The sequence below is a fragment of the Engraulis encrasicolus genome, chromosome 19 (assembly GCF_034702125.1).
Source record: "Engraulis encrasicolus isolate BLACKSEA-1 chromosome 19, IST_EnEncr_1.0, whole genome shotgun sequence".
Classification (NCBI taxonomy): domain Eukaryota; kingdom Metazoa; phylum Chordata; class Actinopteri; order Clupeiformes; family Engraulidae; genus Engraulis; species Engraulis encrasicolus.
The window spans coordinates 37,928,740-37,956,203 of record NC_085875.1 but is presented as its reverse complement, the minus strand read 5'-3'; the positions used below and the strand labels follow the sequence as shown (position 1 = coordinate 37,956,203).

At 43.2% G+C, this 27,464-nt stretch overlaps 1 protein-coding gene across 1 annotated transcript in view; it reads left to right on the top strand.

Moving 5' to 3' along the window:
* The first annotated feature begins 472 nt into the window (after positions 1 to 472).
* Positions 473 to 27,464, top strand: part of frmd6 (FERM domain containing 6) — a 49,775-nt gene continuing 22,783 nt past the window's right edge. The window contains exon 1 of the mRNA XM_063184319.1: positions 473 to 612. The gene's annotated coding sequence lies outside the window, so the exon portion shown is untranslated. The remainder of the gene's footprint in view (positions 613 to 27,464) is intronic.

Sequence of the window (27,464 nt, the reverse complement as noted above, 5' to 3'; positions counted from 1 at the left end):
CTTCAAACTAAGATACTAAGAAGAGACACTTAATTAATAATAGCCTAATTCAAATGAGACCCATGCGTTAACAAATACTATATGTAGCTGTCCTTATATTAATTTCCCTCGGGATTAATACATTATACTAAACAGGGTCGCGTGCTGTTCATCACACTCAAAGCTCACCGCTCGTGTTTCCTACACTCACCAAACCATTATAATTTAGTGGAGTAGAGAGAGTGGATCTACGATTTTATTTGTGAAAACTCTGTCTTTGCTCTGCACGGTGCAGTGACTTCCAGAGCTATTTTTCTTCCCGTACTTCCAGAGCTATTTTTCTTCCCGTGTACAAGCTTAGCGCTGAATGACAAGGGGGAGGCACTCGATGTGCTCAGGGGGGAGGAGGGAGATCTGCTCAGGGGGGAGGAGGGAGATGTGATCCAGACCTGCCCCCAGCCCTGCAAACTGCAGTTGAACATACTTGGTTTCAGAAGCCATGTATCCCAGACCGTGGCTGTAACGGCGCGCTTGGAAGAAAACAGAAAATAAGGAATTGAGCTAAAGCATTCGAGATTTAAATTGGGATTACTAGTCTTTATCGGATTTTGAACGTTGAGGTATTCAAAAAAGGTGAGTTTGTTGGAATTCCTTCGTTTTGGAATGGCCATTGTTGTCTTCACTTCCCAACGGTGCTCCCGTAGCCTACTCACCGTAAACGCTCAGACAATCAAACTTTTTAGGGAAACGATTAAGCTACATTGTCTTGCCATTCAGTCGAATGTGTACCCCAAACCCTATGTTTGCGTACTGCAGTGACCATTCTTCTTCTGATCGTGAAGTTAGAACTGTTATGCGATGAAAACACAGCTGTTTTTTTTCGTTACTGGAGCCTTGGTCTACAGTTGTGTTGTAATAGGACATTAGAAGTCACTATACTTCAGTGATCCGCTGTCTTCAGCCTTTGGTAAGGGGATTGTTTCGATTTTTGACGTTTCTCATGCTGGAGATTATGGATTGGCATGCGTAATTAAATGTTTGGGGTTTGGTCATTATATTGAGAACACTTTATTTTGAGTTGCTTTAGTTTATTGGGTAATTTCTTTACGTGCCTGCCTGCTGTTGAGCCGAAGTTATTTCCTCACCCAGCGAGAAGCATTTTAACAGCTATCCGAGAAACGTAGCCTGCTATGCGGTTTTGGTTACGTTGTCCTTCTGATCTGTGGGCACGGGAATTAAGTGTAGCCTACTTAGTTCTAATTGTTTTTTCGTGTGTAGACTACCATGTTGTTTTGTCAACTTTGCGCATCTGCTCGGAGATAGCCCTATCCGTGCAGCTCTGTAATTTTTATTTTGGCTTCCGTGGTAAGAGCTGTGAATCCAGACTGAGTGAGACGACATCGGAAAAAATAGACTTCACTTTGTGGTCTGCTGTGCTGAAGTTGGGTAAAGTTGCGCGCTGCGAACGTTCTTTTCCTCCGCATCGCAGCTCTCATGGCGCTCCTAGAGTCACGCTGTTTTTATTTTAAATTAGCTCATCGTCTATATGTGCCTTGGAATGGAATCTGACATCTTATTATTAGCTGGAAAAGCAACGGCTTGTTCCCAAATAACTGCAGTAACCGTAAAGGTTACAGACGGATTAACGGGCATAGCGCGCCATACGGACGCCTATACTATGTAATCTTGGCTCCGGTTACAACGTCTTATAAAGGGAAATTGTGGAAATGGATCGTTTGAGTCCTTGTTTGTGGTTGATTGTGTGGAAGCAGGAATGGTAGACAGCCTGCGCCCATTTGAAATCACTGCATGCCAAATGGATACGGTAGACAAGAAGATAGTTTGTGTGGTTGGTCTGAGTTGGGATTGGAGGAGGATGACTTGTGCATCTGTTCAGAAGGGTTTTAATCTGTGATCACAATCAATGTAGTCATAATCGCATCACTAGAGCGCCAGTCGTGCCGCTGGACTGCACATTTGTCTTCAAGTTTATGGCTTTTTAAATTGCCTATAGCTGGAGGCTATGCTTGGGTCGCCGCACATACCCAAGTGTCTTCAAGATGCAGGAATGCTTGCAATTTCCTCCGTTTGGTTTGTGCTGGTTTAATATTAGCGTCGCTTTCCGTTATGGCACAACACATGTCAGACACCTTAGTCTACTATGTTAAAAACCCTTCATGACTCACTGATGCTTGTTCTAAAATAATGACGGCATTAAGTAATTTGGTGAAATTGAAGTCCACACTACAACATTGCGCAATAGCTAAAGGATGAGCGCTGATTCATATTTGTGATGATCAGACAGGATGAAAGTGTCTCATGGGCTAGCAATTTCCCCCGAACGGAGCCAGCCAGGGGTTTGCCGCGACTGATCTCGAGATGGGATGGGAGGTGGCTGTGGTTTCCACGGGCGTGAGGCTCCTCTGCTTGCTCTGATGCGGTTTTGATACGTCTCCCAAGACGAGATGGCCCATCATGTGTGTCTGTCCTGCTTCTTCATTGGTAGACCTATTTTAGGAATTGGGTGGAAACATGCCCTCTGAAATTTAGGTGATGTAGGAATTGCGTTATGTCACGTCATGTAGTAGATTTAATGGGTAGGCCATGAGTCATGGGTGGGTGGTGGGTGTGTGTGTTTACATTGGCAGATTAGCAAAACACCCCCCCCCCCAGTAAATTGAGCCAGAGGAATTTTAGCGAAGGCTCTCACACAGATGTTTGCTGTAGGTGTTTGTATGTTGTTTACTGGTACAGGCACTGGCATGCACCCTTAAACATGTGCTGAATACTGAGACCGAATTGCTTAGGCTACCTCTGTTTCTTGGGCTGTGCCATTGAGGTATTTGTTTTTCGCCCCTTCTAATTAATTCAAGTAACAGGAATTAACTTGAAAGCACTTTAATCAATATAGAGGATGCAGACCTTTCTCTCTGTTTTGGGCCATGCAGCAGCAGCAAACCCTTAACCACTGATGAGGTTTATTTTATCTGCACTGTATACAAGCCGATTTGTTTGTGTGTGTGCGCGCACACGCATGCGTGGATGTCATGTGGGTTCTGAAGACATGTAAGTACTATGATTACATACTGAACAAAAAAAATAAATACATTTGAACTCTATAGGCTAGACCCCAACACACACTCAACATTTATGAACAGTACATACAGGGCATGGAAGAAACAAAACAACAATACACACACCCACACACACACACACACCCACACGTCACTTTTGACCTTAAACATTGGAATACTGCTCCATTTTGCATCAGCAGCACGTGTCTTTTGGACGCATTGCACTACACAGAAGTGTGTGTATGTCAGGCATTCTAATGTTAGTGAATATGTGGATATGTGTGCACACGACACTACATGCGTGCCCACAGGCACTGGCCTTTCAAAACTCTCTCTCTCTCTCTCTCCTTTCCATCATCACTTCTTTCTGTTCGTCCATCCCCGTGCAGTGCTTTGAGTGCTGCTCCTTCACTTAGATAACTGTGCCTCAGGCACCTGTGATGTCTATCAGAAGAGCAAAATAAAGAGTGGGGTAAAAAAGGGAGGAGGAGAGCCAGAGGAAATGGAAGTGGAATGGATGCCAGCTGAGAGAAAGGCAAAGTGGATGGACAGGGGATAAGTGTGTGTGTGCGTGTGTGTGTGCGTGTGTGTGTGTGTGTGTGTGTGTGTGTGTGGGGGGGGGGTGATTCATAGACGTGAAGAGGAAGGGGGACGGTTGGAGTGTGTGTGACTTGTGTTTTGCATTAGGTTAGAGGAGGAGGGCCGTTATCTGCAGTGATAAGCCGACAGACGGACAGGCATGCTGTCACTACGAGGCTGTTGAGGAAACCTAGTTCTTTAGTGGTGGGTATGTGTGCACGTGCTCGTGTTGTGTGTGCGTGCTTGTGTGCGCATGCATGTGTGAACCTGCTGCTGCTTGGTGTGTGTGTGTGTGTGTGTGTGTGTGTGTGTGTGTGTGTGTGTGTGTGTGTGTGTGTGTGTGTGTGTGTGTGTGTGTGTGTGTGTGTGTGTGTGTGTGTGTGTGTGTGTGTGTGTGTGTGTGTGTTGCTGCCTGTGTGTGTATTTGTGTAGTGGGACCTTTGAAGTTAATCTGTGTAAACTGTGGCTCTCCACTGTACACATCTGTGGCCAGCCCAGCAGTTTGCAGGTGAATGCACTGGCTGTCATTGAACTGCCTACAGGCTACTCGCCTGCACAGGTTTCAGATGTTGTGGTAATATAACATATGACAATACAATACAATGTAATGAATTACAGTAATATGTTTTTACTGACTGACTGACCAATATAGCAGCATAGAGATGCTGCACACAACAAACAATGTGCTATTAAAGTTGAACCAATATTAACTTGTGTGGATCTTGTGCTTTTGTTTAGAATCCTTGCAGTTTTTTATGGGTGATGCACAGGCAGAATGGATGTCAAGGAGTGCCACTGAAAACACTGTTTTGTCAGCCATGTTGGTCCATAGCATAATAACAATTCTCATATTGCAATCCTAGCAGGGGAACCAGGTCAACAGACCGATGACGTCACATGCAAACACTCAAAAAAATCAAACCGGTTTCCACCCAATGGACCGACAGTTGCAGTTGTGTGTAGAGTCACGTGCATGATACTAAAAATTGGAGCAGTCTGAATGGGCTCCCTAAGTCCCTGCCAGCAACCCAGGGTGACGAGGCACACCTCTGGTTATTCGCCTGTTACAAACTGTACTTTAGTTTGAATTGAGGGCGGTACTTCTAAGCTCTAATGTGCTTCAACCTCAAAAGTTTGTTTAGTTTAAAAATAGCAGGACACAGAGAATTTGTATCTTTCAAGGTGGCATCTATTTTTACAGAGAACAGCTTTTAACCTCATTAAATTGTGGTGTGCGTGTGTGTGCGTGTGTGCTACACCAATCTACCTTCATGAGGCCACTGATGGGAACACACTCGCATACTGGGGCCCTCGCTTCATGTGGGTCCCAAATCCTGGACCCCACATGTTTTGAACCCTTTTGCTGGGGTAGTTTTCTTGTTACTATAAAAGTGTAAAAAGAAAACATTTCCTCATCGACAGGTTAGGGTTAGGGATTGTTTTGGTTTGGGCACAGTTTACCATTCTTTAGCTATTGTTAGGTTGATATAAATGGAATATAAATATAGGAAGAGCCTCACAAAGATATTAAGTTTGGGCTGTGTGTTTGTGTGTGTGTGCTTGCGTGTCTCCGTTGGTGTTTTGTACCTGTTAATTTGACCCTAGTTTGACCCATGAAGGTGGCTGTCGCCCTGGCAGGGGGGTAGAAGGCTCTTCTGGGTGGCTGGCTGGCTGGCTGCTGTGAATAGCTTACATGGGAGGAGCCCCTGGTGCATCACAGGAGCCGTCTGCTCACCACACGAGGCCACTCTGATAAACAACCACCAGAGGAATTGGTGCTCATGATGGGGAAAATAAGGGCCTTGGAAGTGATGCGTCTTAAGTGTGACAATCCAGTGTGTCACGATTTAGATTATCACAATTTGTTGTTTTGCCCGCCATTCGTAAGCTTGAACGTTTTAGTGAATATTTACCACCAGCATCAATCTGAGGCATTTCTCTTTCTATTGAAGTTCCATGCTTTATATAAATGAAAAGGGGTTCCACCTTTCATATTCATGCATCATCATCCTGAACTTCTTAGCCTAAACATGGTCATGAATGGTTCCATAGTGTGGGGTTTCTTTTTCACTTGCTATGGCATGAAATCTTAAACAACTGGGCCTTTCATGCAGCAGAACTGGAGAAATTGGGTGAAGTGTGATGTTTAGCTCGTTGCAAAACAATGTCTGTCAACATTTTTCAAGCAGTGTTTGGTTTTAACAACCACCTCCCACCGCTCTGCAGCACACAGGGCTGTGCATCATAATGAATTGGTGTGTGTCCCCATCACAGAACCTATAGCTTGAGAAGTGTATACGTACAGTACATGCCGTTTGAACACTTTATGCATGGCAAAGGTAGTGTAACTGAAGTCATCTGTGCTAGTTTGCCACTCGAGCTCGAGCTTACTTCCCGGCCCACCTCACAACTGTCTTGTGCGACTACATTACTCATACATTTCAACAACAGTGTGGAAAATATTTCAACTTGCTTGTTGGGCCTTTAACACATGGAAAATGATGTTGTCAAGGACCACCAGGGATTTCTCTTGCAGACCACCGGCACCGACCACCAACGTCAAGATGCGAAATATGGAGACATTGTTTCATAAAAATCAGGAGCTGCTGTCAAGTTTTCCAAAAGTTAGATGAAGTTTTATAAAGTTTGAAATTATACGCCTACATATACTTGGACTTACTCTGACACTTCCCACAATTCCAATTGCAGTGTTCGAGCCATCTTTCTACTTATGCCTGAGGCCCCGTCCACCTATTCCTGTCTTTCTCTCTCTTTCTCTAGCACTCGTTTCTTACTCCCCCTTTTCCCTGCGTCCTACCTCTTTCATTCTCCCCCCTCTCTGTCTTCTTCACTATCAGCCATCTCTCCTTTTTCTCCTACATTCTATTTTTCTCTCTTCTCTCTCTCTCTCTCTCTCTCTCTCTCTCTCTCTCTCTCTCTCTCTCTCTGTCTGTCTCTCTCTTTCTCTCTCTCTCTCTCTCTCTCTCTCTCTCTCTCTCTCTCTGTCTCACTAACTATCCATCCCGTCTCTTTCCATTTTTTTTCTGTCTTTATCTTGTTCTCCTTTTCTCTTTTTCACAGTATGGCTCCGATCCTCCCAGGCATTTGTGAAAAATACAGCCAAGGCTGCAAAAAAAAAAAAACCACCCAGAAAAAATAGGTTATTTTTCTTTTCTTCCCAGTGTACCTCTTTTTCTTCTCTCTCTTACATTTGACTTTCTTTTTTTCATTCTTTCATTCAATCCTCTCTTTTCATCTTTGTGATCCTCCCATTGAAGCATGCTTAATATTTAGTGCCCACTGTGGCATTGATTTGTGGGTGGTTTTGTGGACCAAGTTTTGCCGCCAACATTTAAAAGAAAACAGACACTCATGTGCGTTCACAAAGCAAAGAAACACACACACACACACACACACACACACACACACACACACACACACACACACACACACAATCTCAGGAACTCCTGAGCCAAGTTTCCGGTGTGGAACTGAGGATTGAATTTCTATTGTGTGTGTGCGAGTGTGTGGCCATGTGTTTCTTCTTGAGTGTTGACTTGAGTTAACTTCCTATTGTCTCTCGCTCACACACACACACACACACACACACACACACACACACACACACACACACACACACACACACACACACACACACACACACACACACACACACACACACAGACACACAGACACACACACACACACAGCCTCAGACAAAAGGCCAAGGCATTTGCTCTTTACTTCAACAACAGACCCATGTGTGGTGTGAGATGTAGTAGCTGTCTCAAAGACACTCCCCATTTCATAACATGCTAACTGATGGCAAAGGCATTATGATGTTTTCATGCATTCACACACAGAGACAAAGTGTCTGATGCCTGACTGGATTAAGCCAGCTGGGAGTCTGCCTTTTACCGTCACTGTAAATGGAGACCAACTTCACACACAGACTCTCTCTCTCTCTCCTGCTCTCTCTCTAATCTGGGTGCGTGTATGACAGAAGACGGGAAGCTCAGAGTGCCATTCGTGTCTCAACATGTCGAGGTGCGTCCGTTTTAAAGGTGTGTTTTGCCAGAGTTCTCTTCTCTTCTCTTCTCTTCTCTTCTCTTCTCTTCTCTTCTCTTCTCTTCTCTTCTCTTCTCTTCTCTTCTCTTCTCTTCTCGTCTCCACATGGAAGCCAGCTGTTTTTGCAGTGAAATATTGCCCAGCCTTTCCCCCCCTTTTTCCTTAGACGGACACTATAAATACCTTGTCCACTGAAGCAGTCCACTTTTCTTTTTCTTTCCTTCTTTTGTTTTTCTTTCGTTTGCTTGCTCGCACTCACTCGCACACAAGGGCACACTCTTCCTGTCTCCTTATCCGTGTGTGTGTGTGTGTGTGTGTGTGTGTGTGTGTGTGTGTGTGTGTGTGTGTGTGTGTGTGTGTGTGTGTGTGTGTGTGTGTGAGAGAGAGAGAGAAAGAGTAGTGCTAATAGTGCTAATGCTCCAATAAATCTTAATTAATAGGAAAGGGATTAAGTAAATGTTGACCGTGTCATCCCCTTTTATATTCAGTTTAGTGGACCTAAAAAAAAATAGTTAGCCATAAAACATGCAGCTCCCCAAGTCTCCAGCATCCTCAAATATGTCAAAACACAGCATTTTCCCCAGATAAAAAACACATTTCTTTCCCACAGCAGAAACCATTAAGAATCTGGCTCAGGTTTTTGCAGCATCAGACGAATTTTCAGCGGAGGAGGCAACTCATGATGAGGGGGTTCTCTGGCCATAGTTTTTACGCCAGCGTTGTGAGAGACAAATGGCGTGTGTGTTGCTTGTTGCTTGTTTGTTTGTATTTTGTTGGTGACCTATCCAATCAAAAATGCTATAAGCTCAGTGAACTGGTAGGGCATGTTTAAAACCTGATCTTGGACCAGTGCTTGTCACCTGGCAGAATAGTCTGTAGTCTGGCTGATTGTAGGGCTGGGGGATGATGGAAAAGTGATCATGACGGCCATATTGGGTCATCATATGTTTTTAAAAATTAATTCTTCTGATGCTGGCAATTGAAATCAGTTTGATTTGAACCTGTCTATCAATATCTTATCGATTGAATGACCAAGGCTCACTCAATGTTGAAATTTGCTTGCATGGTGTTGTCATTCCATTCTCTGTGTAGTTATGGGGTCTCCACCTCAACGACACACATCTGTCTCCCTGTCCTAGCACACCCTTACCATAAGCAGTTGCTTATGCTCATTTCCTGCCAAAGTATTGAAAAAGCACACAAACCTTGCAAAATAAGACCTGGGGACATGTCTTGCAGGATGATTTGGGAGGAATATGTATGCCAATAGACCGTTCCATCAATTGCTTTTCATTTATGGGAAAAATCCTAACCAACGCTGAAAAGCATTCATCATTTTGGATTGATATACATTTCTCAATGACTACTCCGCACCTGTCCAGATGACGACCAGCACTACAGGAAACTCTGATCAGTGGATATTCACAAAGCACAGCTGCTTTTGAAGCTTTTTTTGTTTGTCGTATTGAGCGAGGAAGGAAAGGAAACATCAGGAAACAGCTAATGTAATCTGCCAGATGGAGCAACCGCAGTCCCTCAGAGAATGTGAACTGTTGAACCAGCCATTGATATCCTTGGTATGGAGTGTCCTTCTTAGACACACATGGGGTTTTATGTAAACATTTCAAAGAGGGGAGCCATGTGTGGAGCTTGAACAATATCCTACGCCGGCCAGACATGTGAAAGTTTGTTATCTTTTACCTGACATGTTTCGACGGTGAAACTTCCGTCTTCATCAGAGGGTCAAACAAAAGAACTTGAAGATTTAATATATGGGTGGTTGACGTGATGCCTTGTTTTTTCGTAACATTGGTTAAAAACCTACAAAAGTGTTATTTTTCCTTTAAAAAAACAAATGTCAATGAAAGCAGATGGGTCATTCCACGTCAAATCAACAAGTGCCCGCGCACTTAGGTCTCAAAAAATTCTGAAAATATTACCAAGTGTACCCATGGTACTTAAGAGAAACACTGTAAATGTATTTGAATGTAAGATGTATACTCTCCGTGTTACAGCCAATTTTACTGAGGGAGGGGGGTGCCCATTTTGTTCACACTCTTTTTTTTGTCAAAGTTCACAAGCCCCTAGCTCAATAACTAAACCATGTAGGAAGCTCAAATTTGGCATGCTGGTACATAGATAGGAATAGTTTGTTGCTAAACTGTCAGTTTTGGTCTGTATGATCCTGCATTGTCATAGCATTCCCTCAAAGATGATACAAATTGTACTGGAGTTTTTGGCTGTGCTCTGTTTAGGCCTTCAGAAGACATATTTGTGCCCAACATAGCCTCTTGATTTTTTTCCCTTGTGGAGACAAGTAGGAACACTCTCATAAAAAGCTATACATAGAAAGGAAACCCCATCAGTGTTTGAAAAGAAGACCTCACAAGTCTGACAAATCATTTTGGGTGTCATTTTCAGAGCTCCAGAACCCCTTGTGGGATTGTCCACAGATTTTTATTTTATTTTTTTCTTCATTCTCCATGAATTCTTCTTTTTAAAAACGCCAATAAGACTTGTCTTATGTGATGTTTTCATTTTTAATTTCCACCCTTAACATGGGCAAAATGCAAAAAGAGAGCAACATGATTTCTTTCTATAACATTTAATGTAAAGACTAAATAATCAAATGCAAATTTTGCCCAGACATGATCGTCCGAGAGTCCTTGTGCAGGGGTGCAGGTATCCCTTTCAATTTCAATGATTTCAGGAGCGTTTAATGTGGGAGCAGGTTCGCACACCAAAAGAGACAGTAGGTCAGGCACAAAGAGTCATGTTGTTACTTTTTTTGACCAGCAGATGGCAGCGGAAGAAACGCATAGAAAACATATTGCTCTCAATGTGCATGGTGCCCATGTTCAGGTTGGAAATTAGAAAAGAAAACATCACATAAGACAAGTCTCAATGGCATTTTTAAAAAGAAGAATTCATGGAGAATGAAGAAAAAAATGAAATAAAAATCTGTGGACAATCCCACAAGGGGTTCTGGAGCTCTGAAAATGACATCCAAAATGATTTGTCAGACTTGTGAGGTCTTCTTTTCAAACACTGATGGGGTTTCCTTTCTATGTATAGCTTTTTATGAGAGTGTTCCTACTTGTCTCCACAAGGGGAAAAAATCAAGAGGCTATGTTGGGCACAAATATGTCTTCTGAAGGCCTAAACAGAGCACAGCCAAAAACTCCAGTACAATTTGTATCATCTTTGAGGGAATGCCATGACAATGCAGGATCATACAGACCAAAACTGACAGTTTAGCAACAAACTATTCCTATCTATGTACCAGCATGCCAAATTTGAGCTTCCTACATGGTTTAGTTATTGAGCTAGGGGCTTGTGAACTTTGACAAAAAAAAGAGTGTGAACAAAATGGGCACCCCCTCCCCCAGTAAAATTGGCTGTAACACGGAGAGTATACATCTTACATTCAAATAAATGTACAGTGTTTCTCTTAAGTACCATGGGTACACTTGGTAATATTTTCAGAATTTTTTGAGACCTAAGTGCGCGGGCACTTGTTGATTTGGCGTGGAATGACCCAGATGCGGTACATTATGTTTCATATTAGTCTTAGATGAGAAGAAACATTTTTGTTAAGATTTATGTAAAGGTTTATATGTCAAATATCCTGCGGTGTGACTGTAACATTAATGAAACCTGGAATATGATATACAGTATATATAAACTAACCAACAGCATTTTGAATAATGTATGAAGCATTTGGCATGATTGCATTAATATTAACTTAATATTAAGATATGTGAAAAAAAACTCAAGACAGTAATATTAACTACAAGTTCAATTTCGTAACACAAATTGCGTCCTGTGGGGTGACAAGTATGTCAATGTTTGTGAATGGGCAGCTGCAAGGCCAACTACAAGGGTCTTAAAGACTGGCTCCTAACCAGTCAGTACCTCAGTTATTGGAGTGCTGTGGAAGTTTATGGTGACTATTAACCTCTTAATATGTCTTCATATTGCAATATTTCTGTCACGCAATGCTTAGGTTCATTTTATGGTGTCCTCTGGTGTGACTGCTCTTATAGAAGGGAAAAAAAAGTTTTTTGTTTTTTTTAAATGAATGAAAACACATATTAAGATAAAACACAATATCATTGTCAAGTTATCATGAGCTTAGATGTCAGTCATGTATACAAAAGGATTAAGATGGCCATAATGCAGTGAATTTCCTGTGGTGTGACTTCATTTTCCTGCGGTGTGACATGATGCAATGTGTTGATGCAGGACACATTTTTCACAAAAATGGCAAAAATAAGGTGAAATTCCACGGACCACTAAGTGCTTTATTTTTGTCGATTTTTTTTCCAATGTTTCCCATCATTTTCTTCAGGAATTGGAAAAACCTTTTTTTTTGCGTTACGCCCTTAACCCTATCGCGCCGGATGCATCATCTATGATGCATCAAATTCAAAGCCCTCTCCACGCTGACACAAAAAAAAAATCCATCTCAAAAACATCCTGCGTGTCATTTCCAAACGTCCTGCAGTACGCGGAAACCGCCACAAGAGAGCAGCGGTCAACAACAAGTTGATCACAGCTCGGCGAAAAATGCAAAAATGGAGTAGAAGCGGTTTCCCTGACCGACGCTGAGATATCGACAAATTGCAAAAGGTTTGTGTACAAATTTCCGAAATATAACTCTACATCCTTTAATTTGAACACTTGCTTTGTGCAATTAATCAAGGAAGAGTTTATATTTTTACACCGTGTTGCAGAGAGATCGTGCTAAAACTGATTAGACACATAAGCACCATCCGGCGGTGGCAGGAAGTCAGCCATCAATGCATTTGCTCCATAGGGAAACTTACAAAGCATACCATGACGATCGTTTAACAAAACACACAAGTTGTTTTACTTCAAGACAAAGATATTGCCTTAAGAAACACGTTTTACTTGCGATTTTGAAAATGTAATGCAAAATGTTGAAATTATGATCTCGTAAAAAATGCATTGAAGTGAATGGAGAAATGGTCCAATTGTAGTAATGGACCCATATATTCAAATTACACATCAAAAATGAATAATGATCTATATTACACTCATAAATAGGTTGTTAAGCATTCGATCAGCTATGTTTTTACATAGATTTTAAAAAATTACCCAACCAGGCTGTGGGAAATGTAAAATATGGTCCTGCTAAAACAAGGATAGGCTTAAAAAAATGGCAGGATCTCACTAAATATTTAAAGATAATCCTCAAATTAAATTGTCTGATAACTTTTTTATAAGTTAAAAAAAAGATGCAAATGCATTAAAAGTCATTTTTCAATGGTCATGAAATTGGAATTTTCATTCCCTTTAAAGCCTGATGCATCATATATGATGCATCAAATATCTCAGTGACCTTAACAAAATTTTGAATTTTTTTTTTTACATTTCTTATAAGGGACCAATATTGAAGCAAATTCCAAAAAAATATAATTTTCTCTCATTGCTTTCATGGTTCAGGTTTCACAGGGTTAAACGTCAACCATATCCTTAAGACATAATCAACATCATACATTTAATATCGTACGTCTTTTTTTTAGAGTAACAAACTGATTACGTGTGTTTGGAGCTTCGGTGTGTGTGATTCATGGTAATCATTCCACGTTTCCTCTGAAAACCACCACAGCTGAGCAGAGCAGAACGGTCTTGATGGGACTTGTTTACACACCCTCCCAGAACACACACACACACACACACACACACACACACACACACACACACACACACACACACACACACACACACACACACACACACACACACACACACACACACACACACACATACAGATTACTGATGACAGTCATGATTATTACACTGTTTGCTAGATTTGGAGAAAGGGAATCCCCTCCATAAACACAGTCATTTTCACCTGGAGTCTGGGTGCTCCATAGAAGGCACACTGGTGCCAAAACATGGCTATTCTCTTTCAGGGAAAGAAGCTCGCTGGAGAGAGTGGTTCTCTTTCAAGAGAAGAAGCTTGCTAGAAAGAGGTGAGTTGGGGATAGGCCGTGCTGCCTGAATACTCCTGACCTAGAAAAAGGCCTGATACACTCGCTGAAAGCAGCTTTTGAAATAATAATAAAAATGCCACAATCACTTGTCAGTGTTTTGTGGTGGTGTCGGGGGTTGCTGAATATTTTTTGTTGTTGGACTTGACAATGACAAGGAACTCGAACAACGCGACTCGGCAGTGAGAAGAGGGAAAAAGAATGAGGTGTACGTGTGTGTGTGTGTGCACGACCACCACCAGCTTGTGACTACCTAGATAACACTCGTGCAACACTACACAAATGTTTTGAGCTCATGCATGGTGTATCTGGAAGGTGCGTGTGCCTGTGTGCATGTGTGCGTATGTGTGTGTAAAAGGAGGTGGGGCAGTTTAAAGCACATTTGATGTGGTGATGATGTGTCGTGTCACGAGAGTCTGAGGCTGATGATGAGATAATTAAGATCTTCATGTTGGCACCTACTATACGACGAGTTAAACCCGATCTGTTTACCGTCGGATAAAAAGTTCACACTTGGCCGAGCACCTGATTCTGCGGCTTTGCCCTTTCCAGCTAATGGCGGTGACATTTCCATTCCGATTCAGTGTTGGTATCTTGTTTGTCAGCCGAGGGTTAGGGTTGCAAATATTGACAGCCCGCATTGACTCAGACATCACTATTGACTTGAATGAGTTTTGGGTCAGGTGTGTGTTTGTATGTGTATGTGTGTGTGACTGTGTCTGTGTCTGTGTCTGTCCATGCCTGTGAAATAGAATGTGTACTGGATCTCCACATGAGACGGTAATGTTTATCCATAGCCAGACTTTGGTTCAGATGTGTGTATCTGTGTGAGATTGAGTGTATAGGCTACTGTGTGTCCTCACCAGACTTGCGAGTAAATCGTTTATCCAATATCCAATTTGTTAATCCGATAAGTCTAGCTTAAAACCATACTGCACCATGCATCATCATACTTCCATTCACTCGCTGAGTCTGGGAACACAAATTCTTCCTCCAAACTACCATAATTGAGTCCTATGGTAGCTAGCAACTAGCTGGTACCATAGGTTTCAATTATTATTGCTGGCTTGGAAACTAGACTAAGAGAGCAGCTGAAAGAATAGAGGAAAGGTAAAAGTTTGGACAGTTTTTAAACAATTATTTAACCAAAGGGGAAGAGTGAAATGAGCCTATTTCCAGAAATGGTGTGGTATCACTTTAAGCACTGGTCTCCCTTCTTGTGTGGGTAGTTGTGTATGTGTGCTAGGTGGACCGAGACGAGACCCCTTATTACAGGGGTGTGGACTGGTATGCAGGCAAGAGGGGAAACTCCTCAGATGAGGTCACACAAGTGGGGCCAACAGTTTGACTCATGCGGCTGGGTAACATGACTTGCCAAATTGGGAAAGCCATTTCCTGTTGACATGCAGCCAAGCTATGTTTATTACAGAGCCTCCTTAGAGCAACAACAGTTGAATGAAGTGCTGTATAATAACCAAAGTATAGTGCTAGTGGTCAGGGAAAAGGACATATTAGTCTAATTTAGACTGGGCCTGGGACAAAGCATTAAAGCACCCCCACACCCAACCAATTCAATGGAATGAGGACCCAATTCTGGTCCCCCTCTCTCCCTGGGCCTGGGACAACTGACCCCTTTGGCCCCTCCTGCCGGCTTCCCTGCTGGTGTTATTGCTAGTACAGTACAGTATAACCCACACAAAGCATAAATAGGTGATCTACAAAAAATGTGTCGTTATTTAAAAATGGTGGACATTTATAAGGGTAATAAAATTGTAAATGTTGAAAGGTTACAATGAATGATGTATGAGTAAAGAAAAAAGCAATTCAAAATATGAGGATAATATTGACATTTCTGAAACATGAAGAACCTGTAATAGTTCTAACATTGCTGTAGATCCATCCAGCCAGCCAGACAGCCGGCCAGCCAGCCATCCAGTCATTCCATCACTTAAGTTACTCTTGAATTACATTAATGTATTGAAATATCTAACAGATTATTATCAAATGTAACCCATTCATGCCCTCACAAGTCAAAAAACACAGCGGCCACTAAAGGAGCCACAAGAAATCAACCTCTCTGGAGAGCGCACACCTAGCGTTAAGAGAAGGGAGAGTATTGCTGTTAAGAAGCTTAAAAGCCAGTGTCTAGTTTCAGGTCTTAGCTGACTGTCTCCGTTGAATGTAAGGTGCTTGTTGAGGGATTGAGGCGGATTTGATTTCTGCGCTGTGGTAACAGTAGACGGAGGCGTTTAGTCACACGTCCTCATGTGTTATGGTGAAGGGGCCCACTTCATTTTACAGTGTGAGACTACACACTGGCTGGTTGTCACCTTAAATGTGTCATTCACAAGGTGTGTGTGTGTGTGTGTGTGCGTATTTGGTGTTTGTATGTGTGTTTAGGCACAGCTCGATTGGATTTCACACGCCTCTCACTTGACACCGCTATCCATTACCACATGGGCACACACACACACACACACACACACACACACACACACACACACACACACACACACACACACACACACACACACACACACACACACACACACACACACACACACACACACACACACACACACACACAGGACTGACCCAGGGGTTAGTTTATCAATGACACTGTTCGTGCCAATGTTTGTTGTCAATATTTGTGTTTGGTCACCCGCCTCAGTCCATATACCCAAATCCTTCTGTCCACAGGCGGATGGGGGGCTGAAGGGAAGGGGGCAGTAACATACGCTTTTCTTTTTTTGTCTCACTGACTTTCCCTTTTCCATGGCACTCAGCCAAAGCAGTGAGTGCACATTACCACACTAAGTCTGACCATCGATGTAACTATTGTCATCCTCATCTCTCTGAAATCTTTCTGAGATTGTCAAAAATAATTAAGACATTATCTGGATCATGTGGAGTTCTGAAGCTCAGTCTTACCCGCGCGCGCGCGCAAGCGCACACACACACACACACACACACACACACACACACACACACACACACACACACACACACACACACACACACACACACACACACACACACACACACACCAGTGTGTGTCGGTTGAGAAAGCTGCACTGTGCCCCCGCCTCCACCACTCCACTCCCTCGCTCCCTCAATCTCTCACTCCCTCTGAAACCTAATGAGCTCTCTCTCCTCTCCTCAGCAGCACTGATCTGATTACTGCACTGGCTTTCCCTCAAATAAGCGTTAAATAACAGTTAGTTCAAGCAGCCGGGGCCTTGGCCAATGGCCACCGTCACAACCACCAGCTTGTAACGTGCTGGCTAACGCTGCAATGCTAGTGCAATGGTCTTGCAGTGCTGCTGGGTCATTTCACATGAAATCAGACACTTTGGTGGCCGACCGACATGGACTTCAATTAAACTTGATGAATCTGGCACCAATTTAAAGGGAGAAACAGGCTGAGAAAGTCTTAATTAAGAGGATGGGACAATATTCATTCTTGATTATGTCAGTCAAATGAAGTAACACAGAGATGGTTTTGATATTTGAAATGTCTTCTGTGGCACTACAAATTAAACAAAGATCAAAGAGTATGGAATACACCAATCATCCGAGTATGAATAATGAGATATTTAAATATTAAATTGAGTATCCAATTGAACTGTTTATACACATTAGTAATGTCTCCCCCGGAAGTTAGGCTATATATATCATTAACATCTTCTTAATGTGTGGTCTTTGGTTCTTGAATCATGACAAAGATAATTTGACTTAAAGTTTAAAGAGTTGTACTTAAGTAGTTATATAGTAGGGTCATTTCACGTGAAATCAGACACTTTGGGACCCGACCAACATGGATTTCAATCATACTTGCTGTGCCTGTTAAGTAGCAAGGTAGCACCCCAGAACTGCATTTGTGTGAATCTGACACCAATATTAAGGGAGAAACAGACTAGCAAAGGTTTACATATGAGGATAGGACACTATACATTCAGCCTTGGTTATATCAGTTTTTGTAAGTCACAAAAGGATGTCTGTGGTGTTGTTTGAAAGCTCTTTTCTGGCTCTACACATTACACACACAGCATGGAATACAACAACCTTCAGAATATGAATTATGATACATTGAAAAATGAAAATTTGAATATCAAAAAAACTTTGATTTTAAAATGGACTGTTTCTTGTCTATACATAGTCTGTAAGGTCATAAACAACACCTGAAAATGGGGGGTTTGGTTCATGACATTGTAAGTTTAGACAAGAACTGAGTCCTTTTTAACTACAACTTTTTTGATATTCATTTTTTTTTAAATACAATTTGTAGCTAAATTAGTAGTTTAAGTAAAATTCACATGTATCTCATAATTCATATTTTTTTTTTATTCATAATTATTGTTATTCATGCTATTTGTGTAGGGCCATAAAAGAGCCTTCATACATCAAACCATCCCTATGTAACTTAAATTGATGAATGTATTGGGCCCATACTTCGTCAGTCTGTTTGTCCCTTCATATTGGTGTCAGAATCATGAAAAGTTTTGGGGTTTCATTAAAATCAATGCCGGTCAGTCCCTAAAGTCTCTGATTTCAAATGAAAGGACCCTACTGCAATGATCGTGCAACACTAGTTCAATGGTCTCTCAGCGGTACTGCGATGGTCATGCAACACTAGTGCAATGATTTGAAGGAGGAAACTGGAGCATATAGCAGCTTACAATTTTAACAAATTATTAGGTGCAAACACCGGACTTACGGTTCAATGTTTACGACATCTTCAGAGTCCAGAGGCTAGTGTCTTACAACTACTGCAACGGTCAGGCAACACTGCTACAACAGTCATGCAACGCTACACAAACATTATTAGTATTGCCAGTCAGAGGCGTGCTCAGTCCCTTAAGGCCTTCTTCGGCTACGTGTGGGCAATTTCAAGTCCTTAGTGGACATGTCATTATAATCTAGACATTTTAACTGTACTTTGAGTGCCTTGGTGAAGAAAAGTTTTTTTCTTTTCAACTAACTTTGGAATTTAATAAACATTAGTGCTCCTCCAGCAGCCGCATAAGGGATATTTAGTGAAAGGTGGCATAATTTTCTAGCTGACCGTGTGGATACATGGCTGCCTGCTGGGGATGTATCGTGGACTGAGTTAAGACTCAGAGGGTGGCACTTGGGATGTGAAGTAAGTGTGTGTGTGCTTGTGCGTGTGCGTGGCTCATGACAGTCCACCTAATGTTTGTGAAATGCTACTACAACATAACTGCTCATCCTGCTTTAGGGCTATTTAATAGTTTAATAACTGCAACTGCACAGTTTTGAGAGCTGACAAAATGTTCTAGTTGATTATGGGTGGCACTGGGGATGGTGTGTGTGTGTGTGTGTGTGCACTGGCTCGGGATGGCCTACCTAACGTTTACGCAATGCCACTGCAATGTTGGTGCACATGCAGCAGCAGCATCATGCATGCTGCATCAGCAAGATTTAGTAGTTTAATCACGTGCATGTGCATGCAAGTGTTAAGCTAACGTTCATGCAACACTACTGCAGTGTTGGTGCTCCTGCACCAGCCCAGCATACTTACTGCATTAAGGTTAATCCCTGTGCAAGTGACTTTTGAGAGATGAAGCCACTTTTCTAACAGACCCCGCATGTAGTTGGTGAACACAGCCAGATGACATGAGTCAGGTTAGTGCTAGTGTGTGTGTGCACGTGCGTGCGTGTGTTGGGGGTGGATGTGCATCCATAGCCACCAGCTTATTACGATTTAGCTTACGTTTATGTAATGCTACTCAAGCATTATCCCTGCCGCATCACAGAGATGTGCTCTGCAGAATTGTACATCCTGTAGTAGTGCAAGAGGCATTTGAAAGATGGCTCAATTTTCTAGTGTGATCATGTGTATGCATGGATGGCTGCCTGGGGGTGAGTTTAGTAGGGGATGGAGAGTTATGGTAGTGCCTGCAGTAGATGGATCCTTGCTGGAGAGTGCGTGTGTGGAGTGTTTTGGGGGTTTAGTGTCTGTCTTTGGGTAAGGTTATTGATGTAAATCCTCGAGGGATTGGAAATGTGAAAAAAACGAAGGTTCTGCTATAAGAACCATCACTAAGTCTGTGTGCGTGCGTGTGTGTCTGTGCTTGTGTGTGTCTGTCTGCATGTGTGCCTGTGCATGTGTGTGTCTGTCTGTGCGTGTGTGCGTCTGTCTGTGTGAGTGTGTGTCTGTGTGTGTGTGTGTGTGTCTGTCTGTCTGCGTGTGTTTGTGTCTGTGTGCGTGTGTGTATGTGTGTGTGTCTGTGCATGCGTATGCGTATGTGTCTGTGCATGTGTTTGTGTCTCTGTATGTGTGTATCTGTGTGTGTGTGTGTCTCTGCGCATGTGTGTGTGTGTGTCTGCGCATGTGTGTTTCAGTGAGTGGTATGAGATGCGTCAGAGTGAGAAACCGAAAAGGGACGTTGCTTGTGAGGTATGCCAGGGGCATGTTCCCATGGCCTTAATCGTTACAGGGATTCTGTAAAAGCGCATTCGGCCCATCGTAGGACCTCTCACCTTTGACCTAGGGCAGCTAGGGGTCAGGGGGTCATGGGGGCCACATAGCCCTGAATGCCCAGCTGCTATGGCTGTCTGCCGGTGCCAGGCTCCATGACCAGTACACACACACACACACACACACACACACACACACACACACACACACACACACACACACACACACACACACACACACACACACACACACACACACACACACGCGCACGCGCATGCGCACACATCAGTGCTCACACAGTCAAGTGTCTTTTGAAGCAGTTATGGGATAGTGTGATCTTGGCGAATGAACACACACAAACATGCACACGCATACTCAATTATTTTTAAGCAGTATGGCATAGCATGACAAGGAGACTTGATGGGAGAGTGGTGGTTATGACCGGAGGAGAGTGGTAGAGAGAGATGGGGTAGGCTTGGGAAGTGACCCAGTCTGCACTTTAACCTTGTAGCCTCGTAGCACATAGCCTGGTTATGATGTGGTGCATTTAGCGCTATGTGCCACTACACCTCCTGATAATAGAAAGTGGATTCATTGATTTGTGTGTGTATGCTACTAGACACCTGGATTTCCTCCGGGATTAATACAGTTTACTCTATTCTACTCTACTCTACTCATACATCATTGATGTATGGGTCAGTGACGTTTGCAGTGACGAGCTGTAGCATGCGTCAGGGTAGTGCAACGAGAGCCAGTGCAACTATTGTTTTGATTTTTTGTTTGTTTGTTTTTATTGGGCTATCTAAGAGTCATATTCATTGTGGTATATAAACCACCCATTACTAATTAATTTATCGGCATTAGATGCCGTTGCGCCGCCTGACGCCTGAGCCCCCCCCCAAAATATCTTTGACCCGTACGGTAACTTGCATGAATAAATGTCCCGTTGCCTCCTGTGACTCACTACGGTAGGCCATCATCAAATAAAGGCAGACATCAAACACGGGTGGTGCTCCACGGCACTCTGGAAATGTTTACATGCCTGCCTGTTTAGGTTAATGTTATTTTCTGCAGAACAGAGAGGAGTGATGCGTGACCTGCCAGCCCAACTGGTAATGGGGACAGATGAGTTGTAGGCTTCTTCTTTTTTGTTGTTGTTTGTGTTTGTGAAACGAGTTGAATCATTCCATTGTACAAGTATAATTTGCTGTTTGTTGCCCTGGCAGTGACCCTGAACATTGTATGTGTGTGTGTGTGTGTGTGCTTCTCTCTCTCTCTCTCTCTCTCTCTCTCTCTCTCTCTCTCTCTCTCTCTCTCTCTCTCTCTCTCTCTCTCTCTCTCTCTCTCTCTCTCTCTCTCTCTCTCTCTCTCTCTCTCTCTCTCTCTGTGCGTGCGTCCTGCAGCATTGTTGAGGTTGTGGTTGAGGGTTCAGTTCCACAACAACAGCTTTAAGGAAACTGTGATGCACATAGCACAAACAGGCTTGGATTTGGTGAAAGTTTACGTGGAGTCTTGTAGCCTCTTTTACTCTTCCCAGATCAGCCAGTCAGCTAGCCCAGTCGGAGCTGCTTCCCACACCAGTTAGACGGGGAAGTGCAGTGGATTTGCCCATGAAAGCTCTCTATTCATACCAGCATAATACGTGTGCCCATTGCCATAATGTGAGTCATCAACAGAGTCTGTTGCTGCACCATTATACACACTTACACACACATGCACATGTTTTACACCGTGCCCAGCTTGGAACTAAACTTTTCCGCTCCTAAAAGCTCTGATTTCCAGTGTGAACGTAACTCAGCCAGTTTTGACATTAGGTTTTGGGAGCTGGCTCCGGCATGCTTCTCTTGTCGGTTTGGAAATCCCTACTAGTACAGTAGGTGGTCTGAGCACCCTAGACCAGCCGGCTGCCGGCTGGTGTCCTTTTGCTCCTTTCCCAGGAAGTGGGAGGGAATGAGGAGAGGGAATGAAGGTAGGAAGGAAAAAGGAAGAAGCAGAGGAGTTGACTGGTCAAACAAAATGTCAAACCTCTGTGCTAACCCTGTGAGATAGATTTTTGACAAAGTACTGACTTGACTTGACTTTGCTGAAGGCCAAGAGTAGCCAAAATGCATAGAAATTTAGCAACAGATCTTATTTAGATAGTAGTTATTTTTTGTCTTTAGTCTTTATTTGGGTAGTACCTTGTAGATGGAGAAGGGGACTAGGTTGAGACTAAGGGTATAAATCACAGCAAACATGACGATGTGATTCAATATTGATTTCTCAGATTCGATGATTTTATAATCAAAAATAAAAAAGTAAAAAAAAATTCAAGGAATTAAGTGCACAATTAATTAACACAAACTTAAAGGGACACTGTGCAGGTAATGGACAAAAAAGGTACTGCAACTATGCTGTTCATTGAAACTGGGCTGCCTATTGGCAAATTTGATCTTTTCATGAAAGTCTACTAAGTAATAAAGTAATATTTTCTATCATGGCCCAAGTACAGTCATTTTTGCAGCTAAAAATAGGTATTTCTGGAAATTCAAAATGGCAGACCATGTAGAATATCCTCCTTTTCTTGTATGAAAAGTGCAATTTTTACAGTCATAATGAATACTTAGAATTTGATGGTGGTGGTAAGTAGCCTATTCATGAAAAAGGTAACATTAGTGAATGGGTAGCATGAATTCTGGAAATAAACAACTAAAAATCTTGTACAGTGTACCAAGTACAAATGTGCATGAAAAGTTACTCAGAGTTTTTTGAGGCAAAACAACTTCTTGGAGCCTGACAACAATCAGTCTTGAAGTCAGATGAAACTCTAAATTCATGTTTCATTCTCCAAGATGTCAAATTGCATACAGCTAAACTCTGGCTGCACAACATTCCCTGGATAAGTCAGATTGTCCACAAACATGTTGTTGCTATCTATTGCTCTCTGTTGCTTTCTGGTCATCTTCAGCATCAACGATTGATGACGGCTGTTAAATACTGTTGGAAATACATGTTATAAACATTAATAAGGCTTAGAAAAGCAAGAATGTGTTCATGTTTGTTTGGTGTGTGAGTGTGTATGTAGCTCCTTTCCTCTTGTTTTACATTCTATAACACACACACACACACACACACACACACACACACACACACACACACACACACACACACACACACACACACACACACACACACACACACACACACACACACACACACACACACGAATATGAAACATGAATAGTTCCAACTGCTTAGAAATCCTGTTTTGACTATGAAGTTCACTAGACATACAGCTCAGTAACATGAAGACAACACGTACACGCACTTATATGTGCAAGCAAAAGTGTGTGTGTGTGTGTGTGTGTGTGTGTGTGTGTGTGTGTGTGTGTGTGTGTGTGTGTGCAGGAGTGTGAGCGTGTGTGTGTGTGTGCAGGAGTGTGTGCGTGTCCAGAATCAAAGGCTCTCATTGTTGGAATGAGAAGCAGATGTTTGAGTGGAATTCTCCTGACTGCAGCACTTTCTTTCCATGGCGCTGCTCTAAGCCTGCTCGGCACTCTCTGCTGTGCGATCTCTCTCCTCCTCTCTTCCCTTTTTCTCTTCTTCCTTTCATTCTTTCTCCTCTCTTTTTCTTCTGTCTTTCATTCTCTCTTCCAATTGTATCTCTTCTTTCTTTCTCTCTCTCTCTCTCTCTCTCTCTCTCTCTCTCTCTCTCTCTCTCTCTCTCGCTCTCTCTTTTATTCTTCTCTTATCCTCTATCTGCCATTTCTTCTTCCATTTCTCTCTTTCTCTTTCTCTTCCTCCTCTTTTACATAACCCAGTCTGCCACTTTCCCCTTTCTGTCTATCTTCATCTCTTCCATTCCTTTTTTTCTTTGTATAATTTCTCTCTTGCTCCATCACTTGGCTCAATTCTCTCTCTTTCTTTCTCTCTCTCTCTCTCTCTCTCTCTCTCTCTCTCTCTCTCTCTCTCTCTCTCTCTCTCTCTCTCTCGCCCCTCTCTGCTTTTTTATCCCCCACTCCTCCTCCTCCTCTCTCCTCCCTTCTTTCCTCTCCTCCTCTCTGTTCTCTGGGTGATTTGTAGCTACAGTTCCTCGGTTCTCACCACATGTGCGCCCCACCCTTCTCTCTCTCTGACGTGAATGGAGCGAGGGAGCGTAAGCAGGGGATGGTGGAGGAGGAAAAAGAGAGCCGTGCTCTCTCCCTCCCTATTGCTATCCCTCATTCATCCGCCTCCTCTCTCTTTTCCTCTCACTGTGTCTGGGTTTCATTTCTTTTCTTTCTTTCTTTCTCTCTCTTCCTCTTGTTCTCTTTGTGCAGACTGAGGTTGGGGACTGCCACGTAGTCAGTCCTAGCAGTGTAAGGCAGACTGCTGAACTGTCTTTGTGTCTGTGTCTGTGCTCTGCTGTGCCCTGACCAAAACCATGCAAAATCCTAATATTTCTGACACTTAACTTTTGCCAAGAACAGCGAAACAATCAAGATAAATGGCGAAATTGTCAAAATTGTGCCCAGACCAAAACCCCCCCTAAACCTAACCTGTCACAGGGCGATGTGGAGGACACATTAACTTGCAAAGTCGTGATGCACAACGGTCAGCCAGTGTGTTATCTTAACGCTCTGGTATGATGGTGTGTGTCTGTGTGTCTGTGTGTCTGTGTTCCTGTGGGTGTTTGTTTCTGTGTGCATTTCTGTGTATGTGTGGTGTATGTGGTGAGTCTGTGTTTGATGGTGTGTGTCTGTGTGTCTGTGTGTCTGTGTTCCTGTGGGTGTTTGTTTCTGTGTGCATTTCTGTGTATGTGTGGTGTATGTGGTGAGTCTGTGTTTGAGATGAAGGGATAGAAAGCGTGTGTGAAGTGAATGGGAGGAAGCGAGGAGCTCCCCCCTCCCCCTCCCCACTAGGGCGTTTGTTTTTGGGTTGGTTTCTTTGTTTGCCCGTGCAGATGTGCTTTAGTCTAAAGATGTATTCATCACATCTCTTAGATCCATTCCAGACCTTACTAGACTCATGAAGTGATTCCCTGTGATACACCGACCCACACACAGTGCGAACTTTTTGCACTTTGCACTCATTGCACTTCCCTATTGCTACATATTCTCTACCAGAATCGCCCAGGTTACAGCAGCTCCGAGGTACTGTTGCGATGCGTCCAAAAGTTTGGAAATCTCCAAGTGAATGCAATTTTTTCTCACATCGTCGTTACCATATCACAAGGTCAGTGCCCAGAAGCTGTGCAAGACGCTCCAGTCACAATGCAGAGCAGTTGTCATTTAAATGAAAGCCCACATTCCCAATGGCATTCCACAGCACACAGTGCTCACTGTACACAACAAAATTGCATTCATGCCTCACCTGTGCAAGGAGGCAGCCCCAAACAGCAACCTAAGGGAGCAGTGTGGCAGGACCGTACCATTCTCAGGGTACATTAGTCATGAAGGAGGGTGGGGGAGAGCACTGGCGGGAGTCGAACTGGCAACCTTTGAGCTTCAAGTCTGACACGCTAACCGTTTACCCATGGCTGCCCATAAGCAATCAGTCAAGTGCAATCAAAGCGTCTTTGAGTTTGATATTACTTGATGTTGCAATCACATTTTGGTTGATCACCACTGTTAGTGTTAGTATGTCTCTGTGTGAGTTTATTTGTGGGTGTGCTTTATTTGAGAGCAATTCTTGTCTAATTCATTCAAGGGATGTTAAGCTTTGACTCACCAGGCCACCAGCTGGATGACACCTGCTGTGTGTATGCGCGAGCGTGTGCATGCCCACATGCATTTTTACAGTATGTGTTTGTGTGTGTAGAAGTCTGTGTTGTCCTCAGTGTCCCATCTTGTGTGGAGTCATGTTTCTTTGCTGAATGTACCCCTCATGATGTTCCAGTGGTGCACTGAGTCATTTGGCTGGGCATGGACTGGACTGAACACAACCACAGACAGACAGACAGACAGACAGACAGACAGACAGACAGACAGACAGACAGACAGACAGACAGACAGACAGACAGACAGACAGACAGACAGACAGACAGACAGACAGACAGACAGACAGACAGACAGACAGACAGACAGACAGACAGACAGACAGACATTACTGCCACCTCTCTTTTGTATGGCATGCATTGGAAGATTTGTGTATTCAGTAATTCAGACATTTGCTGGAGTTTGATCTTCTCTAAATGGGAGATACGGGTTTTGTTTGTTGTTATGTTTGTGCTTGCATGCTTGTATGCTTGTTTGTCTGACAGTCTTTGATGGTGATTGGACTGATTTCACTACATTTAATTAAATGGATAATTACAGTGTAGCAAAATGGACCCACACATGTTACCTCCCACACACAGATGTTAACATCAAACTCGGCAAAAATGCAGTGTTGACTCCAATGCCATCAAAGTGACTTCTGATATGCCGTGTGTGCGTGTATGCATCCGTGTGGTTGTGTGCACGCGTGTGTCTTAAAAGGGAGGGTATTTGTGGGTCCAGCCCGATGCATTAAAAAGTGCCAAGGGCAAGGTAGAAACAGCTGGCTCACAGAAGTTCTCTTGGTATGTGGTGCACATGCACGCACACACGCACACTGCAATATACACAAACCAATACACACCCACCCAGGCTTGCATGCTCATAGCTAAGTGGTGTGTGTCTGCGTGTGTGTGCGTGTGCGTTTGTGTTTACACTGTTCTCACTCTGGAAACTGGAAAATTCTCCACTAGTGACCTCAGTCCTGCTGTGTCTCTGAGCTGCCTTTGTCATCTCTCTGTATCTCCTTCTCTGTCTCTCTGTCTCTCTGTCTCTGTCTCTGTCTCTGTCTCTGTCTCTCTCTCTCTCTCTCTCTCTCTCTCTCTCTCTCTCTCTCTCTCTCTCTCTCTCTCTCTCTCTCTCTCTCTCTCTCTCTCTCTCTCTCTCTCTCTCTCTCTCTCTCTCTCTCTCTCTCTCTCTCTCTCTGTGTGACACACACACACACACACACACACACACACACACACACACACACACACACACACACACACACACACACACACACACACACGTCTGTTTCTAGTTCCGTGCGTACAGATGCATCCCATGTGTTGTTCCACTATGTCTGCTTTAGATACTTTATGAACTAGCCTTAGCCTACATCCATTAGCCTTATCATGTGTGTGTGTGTGTGTGGCAGAACACACACTGAATGCATGTTATGGATCACGTGGCAGACAGGTTGCATCACCTGTAGCAACCAAAAACTTGGTTTGTGCTTTGTCGGATTCTGTGACCATTTGTGACAGAAATTCGGGAAGACTAACACATACACCATACACATACACGTACACATACACTCATGCAC